Here is a 15,036-nt window from a genome sequence, read left to right on the forward strand (position 1 = left end):
TGAGCAACATTAGTCTACACCCTCCACATGTTTTCAGCCATACAAAATTATTTTATCAGTTACAAAAATACTTTGCAACAGACTTTCGACCTGGGAGTGATCTCTCACTGTTTTGTTCTTACAGCCCTTCCTTGTACTAGTTCCGGGCCTTCCTTTCCATCACCTCTGGGGTCAGCTAGGGCCTTCAACTCCACAAATTAATTCTCAGCCAAAATTTCAGAGGTGGAAAATCCATCAGGACATTTTTTCATCACAAACACTATGTGTCTCAGCCACAGCATCAGAAAATGCCTTGGAAACACTCCTGGTGTCCTCCAAGCCATGGGAGCAGACCCTGCAGGGAAAGTACAGCCCAGAGCTCCATAGCCAGAAAAGCTGTCAGGATCATAGAGCTGCCTTCAGTGATCAATCAACACAATTCCCAGCATTTTCACAGCCCTACAGATTTCCACAGGTTGCCCACAAAAAGCTCTGCTGCTTCAACTCAGGCAGGGATCCCCTTCCCCATCAACCACAGCCACACATGAAGGCTGCCTGGCTTTGTGCTACCTCATCTATCTCCTGGTGCCACTTCCAGACTTACAGCACCTGGGAAATTTCTCCCTGGTGTTTCTTGTATTTCAGAAGACAAACCATTGCTGCCTGCAGGATAATTCAGCCAGTTCCATTCCTGCTGCCCATCACCATACCACAGTCAGTGCTTGACTCAACTGAAGCATCTTGGATTTCTACAAACATGTGAGTCACAGGCACAGGTAAAAGATTTTGAGGTAAAGAATGGGATTGGATGCAGCAGGAAATGGCTCAGCTCTTTGCACTGACATGAGATTTCACCCCCACCACCTAAACTCTGGGTTCATCTCTTCCTCTGTTTGAAAATGTGCCTCCAGAGGGGCCATCAATCACCCTGAGCAATGAGCACGCTCATTTTTGCAGCTCTGCAGGCAATGTGCTCCATCACCACCCCTCTGAAAAGCCTGGGCAAGCCTGCAGCCCTCAGTGGTCAGCCAGCACTTGTGGTTCCCTGCCTGTGCTTTATAAGAACCTGCTGTAACAGAGGTTTTTAGGAATGATGCTCTAAAACCTGGGAACATCTCCCAGCCTCTGATACTACAGAAAAAGCAAAATGAGGAAAACCAAAACGTCTCTGCTCAGAGGTACCCAACAAGCTGTTTTGTGATTTGAGTTTCTTTGTCCTTTTTCAAGAGGCATAAGGCAAATGCAAGGATGTGCTTGCTGAAAAAACATCCGTCATAAAGTAAAAATTCATGGCCAAGGATCAGGGCTGAGTTCCTGGTGTGCCACAGGTCAGAGCCCTGCTGTCAAGCAAACCACAAGCACCATGACAGTTACGGTTTCCTAGGTGTTTGCAGGGACTCCTCAAGTCTTCAGTATTATGCAGGAGGCTCATGCATTTTCTCTTCCTCACGCAGAAGATGGGGTCAAAGACTGGAAGAAGATGATCATGGCCCAGTACCTCCCTCTGGGGACACTGATGATGAGTGATTATGGTTGGACCTGATGATCTTCAAGGTCTTTTCCAACCAGGATGACTGTGTGAGAGACCTGGCTCCACAGCCTGCCTTTCCTCAAATGAACAAAAATAACTACAATATAACCCACTGCCAGGAAGGCAGGCTGGGGGAGCTCATGCATTAGAGGTCAAATGACCAGGAGGGTCTGTGTTTACATGAGCATCTCTCAAGGCTGCTGGTTTTGACCATGAATTTGCACAGTGTCCTATGGAAATGCCTCTCATTTGGGTTCCCATCACAACTAAGTTAGCAAAGCCAACTGTTTTACATTTGTCCACAAGGTGCAATTTAAGACCCTAACTATGAAGTGAGACAGATAAAGAGGTGAGCTTTAATGAAAGGTTAAACTTCACAGAGAATTTTATACACTGCCTTATGTCAAGGGAACAAAAAGGGTCCTAGATGGCATTTTGGAACAGGCAACTTGCTGAATTAATGAACAAATGAAATAGTTAGCAGTTCATTAGAGCAAAATAGCCAGAGTTGTGAAAAATGAGATTATGGAATTAATTCACAGACTATTTGAGATACATTATTCCACTTGTGAATAAGAGAAATGCCAAGACCTGCAGTTTCTCCCTGACCCGTAGAAAAGAGAAGCTCAGTCTTTCCTGGCAGGAGCTGCAAAGCACCTCTCAAAAGTAGTAATTGTGGTGAATAACCCAGGTCAGCCCTGTGCAAGTCACTCCTGATTGCAGAAGCCCCAAGCTGTTTGTGCACAGGAGATTTTGCAAGGGGAAAGCAAACACCCTCTGCATTCCAGGGAGCCAATTTTCTGGCCATTTATGGTGACAGGTGAGAAATGTGATGGCTCCTCTAACATTAAGCTGGGAGGGTTTATAGTAGTAAAAGATGTCCTCACAGCCAAACAAATCCCACCTGGATTTAGCTTCACTAGTAATTTTATACTGTAATGCCAAAGAATAAAATCAGTATTAGGGAAGACATATTGGGGATCAGAGTCCTTTTTTGGAAGCTGGTGCAGAGCACAAATGGGAGGTGGAGCGTGGCCAGAGCCCTGGGCACAGCTCCAGCACGGCCTGTTAGGAGCAAGAGTGGAGCCAATGCAAACTGCTTTATTGAAGTCACAGCTGACCCAGGGCTGTGCCAGGAAATGGGTATTAAAGAAAGATTAAAGGAGTTTTCTCTGTCATCCCAGGAATAAAAATCAGGTATTAGAAACCAACACATGCAAAAGCCTATTGCAGCAGCTACACCTTGAAGGTTTCAGAGGGACCTCATGGCAAGTACAAAGTGTCACAGCTGTTTTGTCAGACACAAAGGAGCAGCTTAGCTCAGCACCAGCCATGCTGGAGCACTGCTGGGATCTGGGACCAGAGGTGCTGGGTTGGAGTAACTGGGGACATGGCCAGAACATGTGCCAGAAGAGGTGGAGGGATGAAGGACATAAACCTGCATAACATGAGATTTCATTGGCACTGGTGCCCATGGACCAAATTGTGTTACCTTGAAATGGTGCAGATATGTATAAAGGCTACACAGAAATAGCTTGTACCTGAAACTTGGCCAAAAGACTCTTGTACATGAGCTCAGTTCCGAGTTCCCAGCTACCACCCTTCTCCTGCAATTTGAGTTAGACCTTTATGAATATCTACATCCTACCAGCACCTTTCCCTGCAGAGCAGTAACGAAAGTGGCACAGAAGAGACAACTGCACTCCTTAACACTCCCCTTGGGCTTCCAAATGCTCCAGATGACATGGAAATGGTTCCACTCCTTGTGTTGCCAATATGTCAGGTTTTCAGATCGATTTGCTTGTAAAATTAGTGGATGTGGTGCAATAATGAAAAATGCTGAGATGTCTCCAATCTCAAGATCAATATTTTGATGGGTTTTAAAATAAAGTTGTTGAAAATAATGCTGTAATTGAAGAAAGTCTTTGTAGAAGTGTTAAAATTCACAGTGATAAATGTGTGAAGCCACAAATCATGATATTCCTGAAAAGGCAACTAGATTTATACTGGATAAAGTTTCTTTTAATACAGAATATTGTACAACATGATACCCTTCTGCAGCTTAAAACTAATGGAAAAGTTAATCAGAAAGGAATTTCACATTGGTGGTTGTCTAGAGAGGCTCATAAATTCCACCAGGAGACACATTCAGTTCTGCTAGCCCAAAACCAGAAAAATGTAGAGATGGTGTGAGGGATTTGGTGGTTCTGTTGCAAAGCAAGGTGACTCAGTGCAAGTATGAGGAAAGAATATGTCACAGCTCCTGGTCTTGCTTCGATTTTCCATATTGATTTTGACTGTAATGTAATTAGTAGTTCACCAGGTTATTCTGCATGGTGGTTCCACACTGGCAGACATTCCCCTTAGGGCTTGTGCTTACAGAAATGCCATTAAATTTGCAATTTACCTTAGTGGCCATTTCCACCCCATCCAGACAAACCTTCATGTCATGCTGCCTCAGTTAACACAAAGAACTGCTGCTCTACCACTAATTTAATGTGGCACTGAGCTTTCCTAGCCTGCTTTTATTTATACCATTTAGGTTTCCTGCTTTTAACAGTTGTGTTTAGGAGGCTTTCCACTTCTCCATGTAAATCTCCATCAACAGCTCAGGCCCTCCCTTCCACACTAAAATGCTTTACTGAGCCTCATGGATTTAAGATCTTTTGCAGCTAATGTCACCATCAGATTAACAAATTCAAAATACAGGCTGCACGAATCTAATCCATGGTTTTAGTGGACCAGCTCCAATATTGGAATTATAATCAGTGTCATAAGGAGTGGAGGAAAGATGGGGGCATTTCTGCCTTGTTTGATAGCCAGTGTTTCTTATCTCCTGAACTATAAAGGTAATAGTGGAAAAAACTAAAAAGAAGATTACTTGAAAACCTTCTTCATTTGGGGGAACTGCAAAATATTCACAGATATTTCAAAGAGTTTTTTCTTTCTGGAAAAGTTCCTTGGTTCTTTTTAGTGTGCTACAGGTGTGGATTCTGTCATGGCAGGTACAGCATCACAGGGGTGCTTTAAGACCTGGCTTGGGTTGGCTGCGTTTTAAGCATCAGGGGAAGAAAAAATCAAAATCAGTCCCCCTTGTTCGTTCTATAGTGCAACCTCACACCTTGCTCAGCTGGTTCATGTCAACACAGAACAACTGCAGTTCCACCAATTGCTAGTTCTGCTGGTGATTAACATTTTCTATAGCCAAATACACATTTGCACAGAACCCTTTCTGCACAATGTGCTCATACTGCAGAGTCTGTTAGTCTGGTCAGTCAGCTGAAGTTTGCTACCACATGCCTGTTACAGAAAGCAGCATTCATCTCAAGTAAAAGCAAAGAGTCAAGTTCCAGTTTTCAGTAGATTTTGTTTACTTGCCTTCATGAAATGGTGTTTTTCCTTCTGATGCTGTTTTCTTGGGACAGATGTGCCCAGAAGCCAAAGCAGCTGCCAGGTTGGATTTCCAGGGGACTCTGCAGGGCCCTGCCTGTTTATGTTCCCTGATCCCTCAGCCACCACCTGACACCCCATCTGTACAGCCACTCAGCTCCCCCCTCTTCCTTCCCATAGCAAGCCTGGCCTGAGCAGCTGGATGTGTAACACCACAGAGTTCACCCCTCCTCTCTGCCTCTAAAGCCCACAAACTTCATTCATCACAGCAAATGCACACAAGGAAAACAGAGAAACACAGAAACAAGGTTCAGCCCTCCCAAGAGGGGTTTGGTTTGTCCAGTGCCTTCCAATTCCACAGGCAGACAAAGGCCTTCCTCATGTTCTGCTGCCAGGCCCATTCTCAATAATTCAGCTGCCAGCCAGCAAGCTGCTTCCGTCCTCTGCGAGACAGGACATAGATCTAGCTGTCAGGAACACAAAATGGGAAACTGGTAGTAAATCTTCCCTGGCCCTTCCAAGATTTGAGCCCATATGGGTATCATCTGTTGCATAGTATTGATGCAAATTGATTGATGTATTATCCCTTTTTATATAAATCATTTACAACGTGCTCAAAAAAATGACAGGTCACTTCACTGCTTGCTCCTACCAACAGGTAGCAAACAGGCCAACATCCAAAGTAATGCAATACCTAATAAGAGGATTAAGTAGAGAGGATTTCTCTTTAATATTGTATTAGCAATAGCAGATAACCTCCCCTGCCTGCTCTAACTGCCTCACAGGATACAATGTCCACACTTGTAAGGGAACCTTACTGACACCTGATCAGTCAATAAAGCTGTTCTTGGTTTTAATGACCCCAGAGTTGTTTCCACATGCTCACATAATCTTACCAACAATTTACCCTCGTAAATTAATAATTACCTTTAGGATTTCTTAAATCCTAGAACCTGATTTAGCTCCTTTGCAACAATTCTCTTCTAATTGTAAATCAAGGCTGAGCACAGAGCAAGATTAAGCCTCACCAAACCAAACACAGCTGTGCTAACAAATAACCAAGAGAGACAGAGACAACAAGACTCCTCCCGTGCAGAACTCTGACACCTACAAATGGGAGCAAAAAACCTTCTCAAAGGAAAAGGGATGACCCTTTGAGGACAGTCAGTTTGGAGGGTTTTTGAGTCTTTGTTGCTCAGTCCTGCACATGACATTTGCAGTTTGTTTCCTTTGTGTGTCAGTTTTCAGTCTGTGTAAATAGGGAGGACAGCACAGTCATACAAGGACTTGATCAATAATAATATATTAAAAATTCATATATAAAAGCATTAAAGCATCCATGCTATGCTAATGTCTCCCATTTAAATACCATAAAAAGTTCAGTGGGCTTTTGGCTGAACCATTAAGCAAATCAGAAATGTCCAAGAAATAAAACAAACCACAACAATCCCATTCTGCTATGAGACACCGGGCAACTCCTATAAAAATCAATGGAACTGCATCGTAGTAAATTGCCAGGGAGATGAGCTTTATTTCACGGCTCATAAGTAAAAATGAATCTCTAACAACCTGACAGCTTTGCCTCTGCTAAGAACTGGCTTCTTGGATGGTGCTGCCTCCATGCCCTGGACCAGCCCCTTCGGGAAGCAGCTCCACTCCTGACGTGGCTGATCCCAGCACATGCAGCCCTGTCCTTCAACAGGGAACCACAGGCTGGAGATGCACCATAGCATGTCTGGTCCCCCAAAAATGCAGGGTTAGCTTGCTGGTTTTAGGGGAGGAAAGTTGTGAACACACAGCAGTCACCAAATAACATTGGCAGCAAGTGTGGGGCAACAAAATGCATCAAGGGAGGACAAGATGTGCATTTTGGAGATGTGGGCTCAGGTGACCACACTGGTAGGATCCATCCAACATCCAACTGGTAGGATGGCTGAACTGGAGGGAAAATGCATGTTAATATGCAAGATGTCCTGCAAACAAGAGTAGCTTTGCTGCTCCCTTAGCTAGCTGGCAGAACATTTACCTAGCTTTGCAGGCCAGAAACGTAGCCTGTGCCAATAAATTATCTCTTTTTGAATTATCATACAAATAACTTGCTCTGATGCTGGCTGTTCACCTCGGGAGTTCAGTGCCATCCTCCAGATTCTACAATAAAAACCAACAGGCAATCTACACAAATAAGCACTTTGTGGCCATATCTAGAGATAAAAGTCTATGAGAACAATAGATAAAAATAAATTACATCAATCCCTGAGGTTCCAGAAAAAAAAAAACCTAACAAACAGCAAACACAAACAAAACAGACTCAGATATAACCACTGGCCCCTACATCTTCACATAATTATAACAGGCCTTTTTATCTGACTGAAAAGTATGAACTCCTGAAACCTTGAGATGACAAACCAGTCTAAATCCAGAACAAATTTTCCTTCAAGCCAGTTTCTTTGCCTTATCCCCTCCCCTGATGCTGCTCTTGTCTTCAGCTCTCCCCTTCAAGCTGCCAGCCTCCTTACACAACCCAAGCCAGGAAGGCACTTCCAGCTCCCTCTGCCTAATCATTCAAGTTTTGTTCCTTTTCAATAGTGTGGGGTTTTTTTCCCCTTATAATGATTTCTTAGTACCTTCCAAAAGGCATTTGAACCTGTTTTTCCAACTCATGCAGCACAATCAATTATCAGGAATTAAAGTAGCTATCCAAGGGCTAATAGACTTGTTCCTTCTAGGGCTAAATTAGTTTTATCATATTTTATCTGGAAGGGAGAAGATTTAAAAATGTACTCATGCAAGGGGTTTTGTTCCTCATTATGTATACTAAAACCTATTTCAGCAGCCACTTAAGGGACCAAGAAAAGTCAGCTGCTCAGCACAGATGGCCTTGAACTAAAGGTCAAAGAAAAGAGCATGAAAAACATGGAAATACTTTCAAACCGTTCTTGCAGACAGAAGTTGCTGGCTGGAGTCACCTTTCTGTATAAGCATCATTCTCCTTGAAATGCCTTCTCAGTATTACTGCACTCGACTTAATTATACATGCTATTATTTTATTTTTTTGTTTAACTTTGCTTTTCTGGTATCTCTCAAGAAAGGGAAAAATATTTGCTTCATTGTGAATGGTTTAGGAAACACAGACATTGTACAATATTGAAGCAGCTTGGACTCTCCATTATACAGTAAAAACTTCATGACAAAGCCCTTAAAGACAGACTATGAGAACTCTTTTTCCCTGTATGTAACAGACTGATCCCCACTGGCAGCTGAGTGGATGAAAAAGCTGTATTGGATATTATTTCATCTAGGAAAAATGCTGGGTAAATACCTATTGTCTGAAGTTCCATTCAGCTTGACAACTGATAGCCAAGCAAAACAGACTGTATCATTTCTCTGCTATTACTGCTTAGACTGCTCTCAAACCACAGCTCAGTGCTGCACTCCTTGCAGGTTATTTCTAATGCACTCCTTAGTATGAAGCTTATATGAAAACACAGGTCCCAGGCATAACCAGTACTGAATCCCAAACATCCAAGACATCAGCTTGTGCCACCAAGCTGGGCAAGGAACCCTTTTGGGTGCAGGATCTTGCCTTACCTGGGTAAGGCTGGACCAGATGATCTCCAGAAGGTTTCATCCCAGCCAGAACTCTCCTGCCACTGATGTTCATCCCAACCTTTCTATCACAAACTGACACCAAATTGCCTTGCCCTGACCACGACAAAATTTTCCAGCAACAAGACCCACCTGTGAGGCCAGCAACCAAACCAGCTGCCTTTGATGAGGCTTGATTACAGGATGGGTGCAAACATGCAGCAAGAGGGGCCACCTGCTAACACAAGCTGAGGTATGGAAGCCTCAACATGAGGTTCCTTCCACTGAAAAAACCCAACTTATTTTTCCAATTAATTTTAACTTTTGGCAGTTGCACTGCAGTTTATTGGCCAGGGTCTGGTGACTGCTCTGCTCTCTACAGCTATTATCATTGGATAGATCAGGTTGTTTTACTTCTCCCAAGACAATATTAATTGCTGTGACAGTTTTCAGTGTTCCTACAGATATCTATCTAATAGATAAGCCACTAATTCTGTGAATATCTTATCTTCCAATCAATGGGCTTTGTTAAAACAGGATTATACAATGAAATTACTAAAAGGAGATTCTATAGTGAGTGACTAAAATTAGTATTAAGGGAGTTACAAAGTCCCATACTTCAGGAATATACCACATAGCAGCTGGTGACAAGCAGACTTGTCCTTCACCTCTCTAGCAAAGGAGAAAAGCCAAACATATCTGGGAAACCCTATTCATTTTCTTTCAAAGACTGCACCTTGGCTCTGCTGCAGCTAGCTTTCCATCCACATAACCCCACCTCAAATTAAAGGATATATCCCCAAGTAAATAAGAAAAACAATTTGTTTTAAAGAAAGAGATGAATTAGAGCTAAATTACAACAACACAAGAAGGCTGGAGAAGAAGAATAAATTCATACCAGTCCTAAGGGAACCCAGGTCCAAGCTGCACTTTGAAAGCAAACTTTTAGGTACCATACATCATCAACACAAACATTTCTATTAGTTACTCCCAGGAGGCACAACTCTCCTCAGGTAGATGCCTCTTTCCCACAGCGTGCTTCCCAAGCACAGAAATCATTCAGTCCAAAGTCAGTTTGTATTTAGAAACAAAAAGGAACAGAGATTGAATGGGAACACAGCAGCAGACTGCTTCTGGAAGATGTAAAGTTGCAGCAGACAGAACAGAAGACACTCTCCTTGCACAACATGAAACACTCCTAGAATTCACAGCACAGCAGCCAAAGAGGATGTCTCAGCATGCTGTCCTTGCTGGAAAGCAGGCAGTACTCTTAGAAAGTAGATACATGCAAGCAGAGTTTTAACCTTCAGCAATGTATAGTCTTCCAAAAAAGTTGTTTACCAGCTGATTTTCTCCAGCAAAGTCACATTCTGGAATTAATAACCCAAGCCTTACAGTGCAAAAAAAGGTGTGTAGTAACTAGCTTACCTTCTTTAGCACCCTGTTGTCTCCCTCTTTGTTTCCACTTGTAGGCTGCTGGCTGTCCTCAGACTATCAGGAAGACCTGAGGCTTCAACAAATCTCCTGGAGGAGTAAACCACAGTAAGTCCTGCATGTCAAGCACTTACACAAAACAAATTCACTCTCAGTGATTCCCTCCTTACCTGCTACTCCATGCACATCCTAGCCCTTCATCTGCTCTTTCTTTGGGGACTCTAAGGCTCAGTTCATCAAGTTTTACCTTGTTAGGCAGAGCCCACAGCTGCCTTGGTTCATTGGCTGCAGCTGGCTGTGTTCCTTATCTTTATACACTCCTCACTTGTTCTGCTCTCTAGAAGACTGTTGACCTCTGTCCTCAGCTTTTCAGAGAGCCTAACAAAAGCCCTTCCCACATTAGGAGGGCTGCCTTATATCTGGAGATAGCTGCATGGGCCCCAGGCCTGGAGGGCAGCACAGCTTCTAATTTACAGGCCAGGAAAGATGGAGAGGGAGTAGTAACAGGAAGATGAGCAGCAATTGGAATATGAGGATATCAGCAGTCTGGCTCACTTAATGATGGGCCTCAGAGCACCCATACTGAGTGTCTGTTCTTAGGAGGAATCAGGCACGAGGAGGAGAGATGCCTACAGAGGGGGAAATGGCTTTCATTTGTACACAGATGTTCATAACTAGAAACTGAAACTAAGATTTTTGTTTCCTCCTAATATTGTCATGTGATACATTTCACTGTAGTTATTTAAAAAAAACCAAACACCAACCTAGTTTCTTTCAGAGATGACTATTCACATACATTTACTAACCAAACCACCTCACCTCCCCCAGCCCCTGGTCCTTCACCTGCCATGTGCACAGTCCTCTCTAGATGCACACACTGGGAAGTTGCTTGACATTAAATACACACATTCATTACATCACATTATATTTGGCTGTGAATGTAGATGTCTGGGATATCTGGGGCTTCTATTACTTATCTATACTTTTTCCTCTGGTAAATACAACAGAAGACATGACCTTTCCAGCCATGTTTATAGTTCTAAACTTGAAGATAACTGTGCACTGCATCAGTCACAACAAAGGCTTCACAATACACTTTCTAGACCACCAAGGCATTACCTGGTAAGGCTCCTGCTGAAATGTGCTTCTTTAGCTCTGCTGCAACACCACATTTCCAGCCATCTCCTAGGCTCAGTCCTCTCTTCCCAGTGTGCACAGTCCTTGGCCATCTCCCCCACTGGCGTGTCCCCACAACCCAGCTGGTTTCTTCCAGCAAACACCTTCTCACCAGCCTGGTCCTGGTCAGGATCCCCAGGCAAAAAACCTGCCTCTGCACGGGCCTGTCTCATTGCTTGGGACTGCAGCTCCCAAGCATCTGGTCTTGGAGGACTAGCTCTACTTCAGTGGAGTGCAGGCTTGGAGCTGCCACTGTTTGCATCGAGTCTCCAGCAGTGTTGGTTAAAAAAGGAGTTCCTTTTTCCTCACTTGAATTATTAGTATGTTCACTAAATTCTTTATCTTCTTTTAGTGCTGATAGCAAAGAAATCATCAAAAGTGCTGAAGGTTCCTTATTGAACAGCACAACTTAAGTGGCAGTGATCGAAAGCTGCCTTGCATAGACCAGAAAGTATTTGATTTTAATCAGTCAGGAACAAAACAGTAGAACAAATGAATATACTCTGATCTTCAGGAAGAGGTTCTCCGGGGAAAGGGGAGAGTGTTCTGCTTCTCCAGGGTTAACAGCCTCATAGTGCCCTTTTTGGTAACCTGATCCCTGATTTGTGAGTAGTTTCCTTCCTTCCACACAGAAGAATAAAGCTGTGCTGCTGCAGCTTTGCATTCAGGGATGGTGTTGCTGCTCAGTTCAATGCAGGAAGGACTTTGGTAGTCACTTGTGTTCGGTGAGGGACAAAGCCAGCACTGAAAGCTCTGCTGTCCTGGCACCACTACCACACAAATACCACAAACAGATGCCAGGGCAGAACAAGCAAACAAAACTAATCCCCTTCCTGGCCACAGGAAGATGGATGTGGGTCCATAGAGGAAGAGCTGGAGTGTTTTCAGCAGCAGCCAAGCAGAGCCTGCCATGCAGTGAGGTGCCAGAAAGCTGCCAGGGCTGAGCACCAGCTGCTCCCTGGGTCGTGGTGGTCCAGGAAGCACCATGAGCTACCACACCACCAGGGTCCTTTCCCACAGCGTATTTCAAACTGTGTCCCAGGCAAATTTCTTACAGATCAAGTGACCTTAGAGTTGACAAGAACTTCAGGAAGTCACTTGCGAGGTTCTTATTACTGTCTGTGCTCCAGCACTACCCTGACAAGTTATTTATTCCCTCTGGGTGCATATATTTGGGCTTGAGCCATTTGCATTACCATTTGTGATGATGCATTACAGGCTTCACTGATTAACACTGATTTGCCCCTGATGCACTCTCTCAGCCTCTGAAGCTCACTGTAAGGAACTAAATGTAGATATTTTTGCAAGGTCTTCTTTTGCAAGGAAACCCACTGCTTTCCTCTTCACTGTACTCACATCTAATACTGGGGCTGCAATGCACAGTCCTGGAGAAGGGTATTGGCTCAAAGTCTTTATTTCCTGTGTGGTTTAAATAATTTATACCAGGATCAACATAGGGTGTTTGTGCTTTATGTTCTACAAGGTTAACATGTATATGAGCAAAGGGTCTTCTCTGAACTGCTCATTAGTAGTTGATGATTTCTTTTTTATTACAGCTTTGGCTGCTTTCATGATCCAGGTATTATAATACTTTCAGATGTTTTAAACCCCACTCTAGAATTCCTAGGATGATAAATTGATCAAATGAAAAGTCTTGTTTTCCCTCTGTTCCTTTCAGGAATCTTTCCTTTTGATTTGATACTGCTCACTTTTTATTTTTTATTGACAGATTTAGATGCAATGATAAATGGAGAGTTCAAATCAGACTTGGGCACTCATTTGTGAGCTGTCAGCCCTGGACCTGTTGCATGATGTTAGGAAAAACTTTGGGAACATGCTGCTAACTTTTCATGAAACGTCAGGTTTGAAGGAATCTTTGTGAATAATTGGAATTTGATTTCATGACCCTTTGATACTGAGCTGACAGGTGGTAGTTGCTATTTTAGATTTCAGAGTGCCATCACACTAGATGGAATCTCAAGAGTTCTAGCAAAATAAAGGCTCTACTTTTGTTCCATTCCTCCCAGATTTTCTTGGAAGTCATAGGTTTAGATCAGACCACTCCATAACATAACTGTGGAAAAGCAAGGCAGTAAAATTTGCCACAGGCTAACTTTTTCTTGAGTGAAGCTGAGTGTAAATTTGGCAGGAAAGCAAAGTTAGATAACAATAATCTAATTTAGAACCCAAAAATGCATATTAATTTATCCCTGGTTTGGCATGAACTTGAGTCCAGTTTCAAAAGGTTCCTGCTGCTGGAGTTTCTAGTTGACTGCTAATGTTGAAATGTATCCAGTGTGCTTCCTTGGTCTTATGGCTGTGGTCCAGCCAACCAGCTGGAACCTAATTGCTCTTTTTTCCCAGTTTCCCTTGTGACACTGCTAATGGTGAATATCTCATTTAAACCTCATTGCAGCAAAGTGACTCAGACCTCACCAGTACATTCTTGCTCCTGGATGCACTTTAAATAAAATCAGCAAGACTCTCCAGATATTACCTCATATTTCTCTGGGATTCCAAAGCTGGAGCATTAAAATAATGAAAGGAAAAATAATGAGAGTAGAATCAACTTCCTGTCTGGAAAGAATAAATCCCTGCCTGTGCCTCTTTCTTGTGACTGACTCAGGACTCAGGTCTAAAGAGCAAAGCCTCTGAGGGTGTTCACAGGAGAGACTCGACTAGTTCCCAATCACATGTCCAAGAAGTGGGTGGTAGCTTCACCAGGAACTTGTAACTGAAACGTCTGCCCATGGGACTGGAGCAATTTCCCATCTCAGTCTCACTTTCTAATGCAGAATTCCAGGGAGAGAGCCTAGTGCTTTAGTGCTTTTGGTTGTGATTTAAACATTGCTGACTTGAGTGGTCCTTGGTGTCTCAGACCTTGGGAAAGGAACACTTCCCTTTCCTGTCTCCTCACAGCAGTCAGTGCTCAGCAGCTCTCTGGCTCTGGCTGGGTCAGGAAGGGTGCTCCTTCAGGCCCTGTGTCCCCTCTGCTTTAGCTCCTTGCCTTGCTTCTGAGGAGATGCTGTTTTCTCATACATCCTCAGTTGAGAAAAGTATATTTCATCTGTTGTTTTTAATCTTTCCATTCCCAAACACAGCAGTGGGTATTTTACATGGATTACTGTATTATACTATATCTGCAGTAATTTCTAGATCTGAAGCAGAGTACTAGCTTGACTCCTCAAAAAGCTTTCAGGTTCTCTGTTCTTATCCTCCCCACCTGAAAGATTCCCATTCCTCTGCACCAGTTTGCCATGCTGTACAAAACATCCTGCTTTCCTGTTTCAAAGCTCTGGTTGCCTTGTTGTTTCTGTGTAAATCACATCATCTCTCCCTGGCTCTGTAACACCTTCTTGCCATGTATTATTGGACTGTGCCCTCTTGACTCTGTGATATGTTTATGGAGGTGTTTGGCATAGTGGGATCTGTTCCCATTGCTGGGGTGGACTACCCTGGCTGGATCTAGGTATTAAACCCTGGGAGCATGGGAAGGAACTGGCCTGCTCCTATGAATTGCAAGAATATTTCCTGAGTGTGAGCCCTCCTTGCAGTCATCCATTGTATTTTTCTTTTTTCAGCTGTAGAAAATACTTTGAGCTAGATATTATACATTCAAAATCCTGAGGTCTAGCTCATGCAAAATTTTGTTCAATTGCATTGACTGTTAGGCTGTGGGACAGGTAAGGACAGTCTTAAGGGAGAGCCTGGAAATTTTTCAAGCCAGTAATTTCTGTTGCTCAGATCCAAACCAGACACTGTACAGAGCTGCTGCGACCTTTCTGCTGAGAAGTCACTGCTCTGCAGAGCTCTACAGGGCTGAGCAGTCATTACTCCTCCCCGTGGAACTGAACCAAACCGAGCCTGCAGCTAATACACAGCAGAGAATTTATTGACTGTCTCTGGAATTAGGCAATTCTGTTAATTGTCTTCATCTTCCA

Source organism: Apus apus, chromosome 8 (genome assembly GCF_020740795.1).
Source record: "Apus apus isolate bApuApu2 chromosome 8, bApuApu2.pri.cur, whole genome shotgun sequence".
NCBI lineage: Eukaryota > Metazoa > Chordata > Aves > Apodiformes > Apodidae > Apus > Apus apus.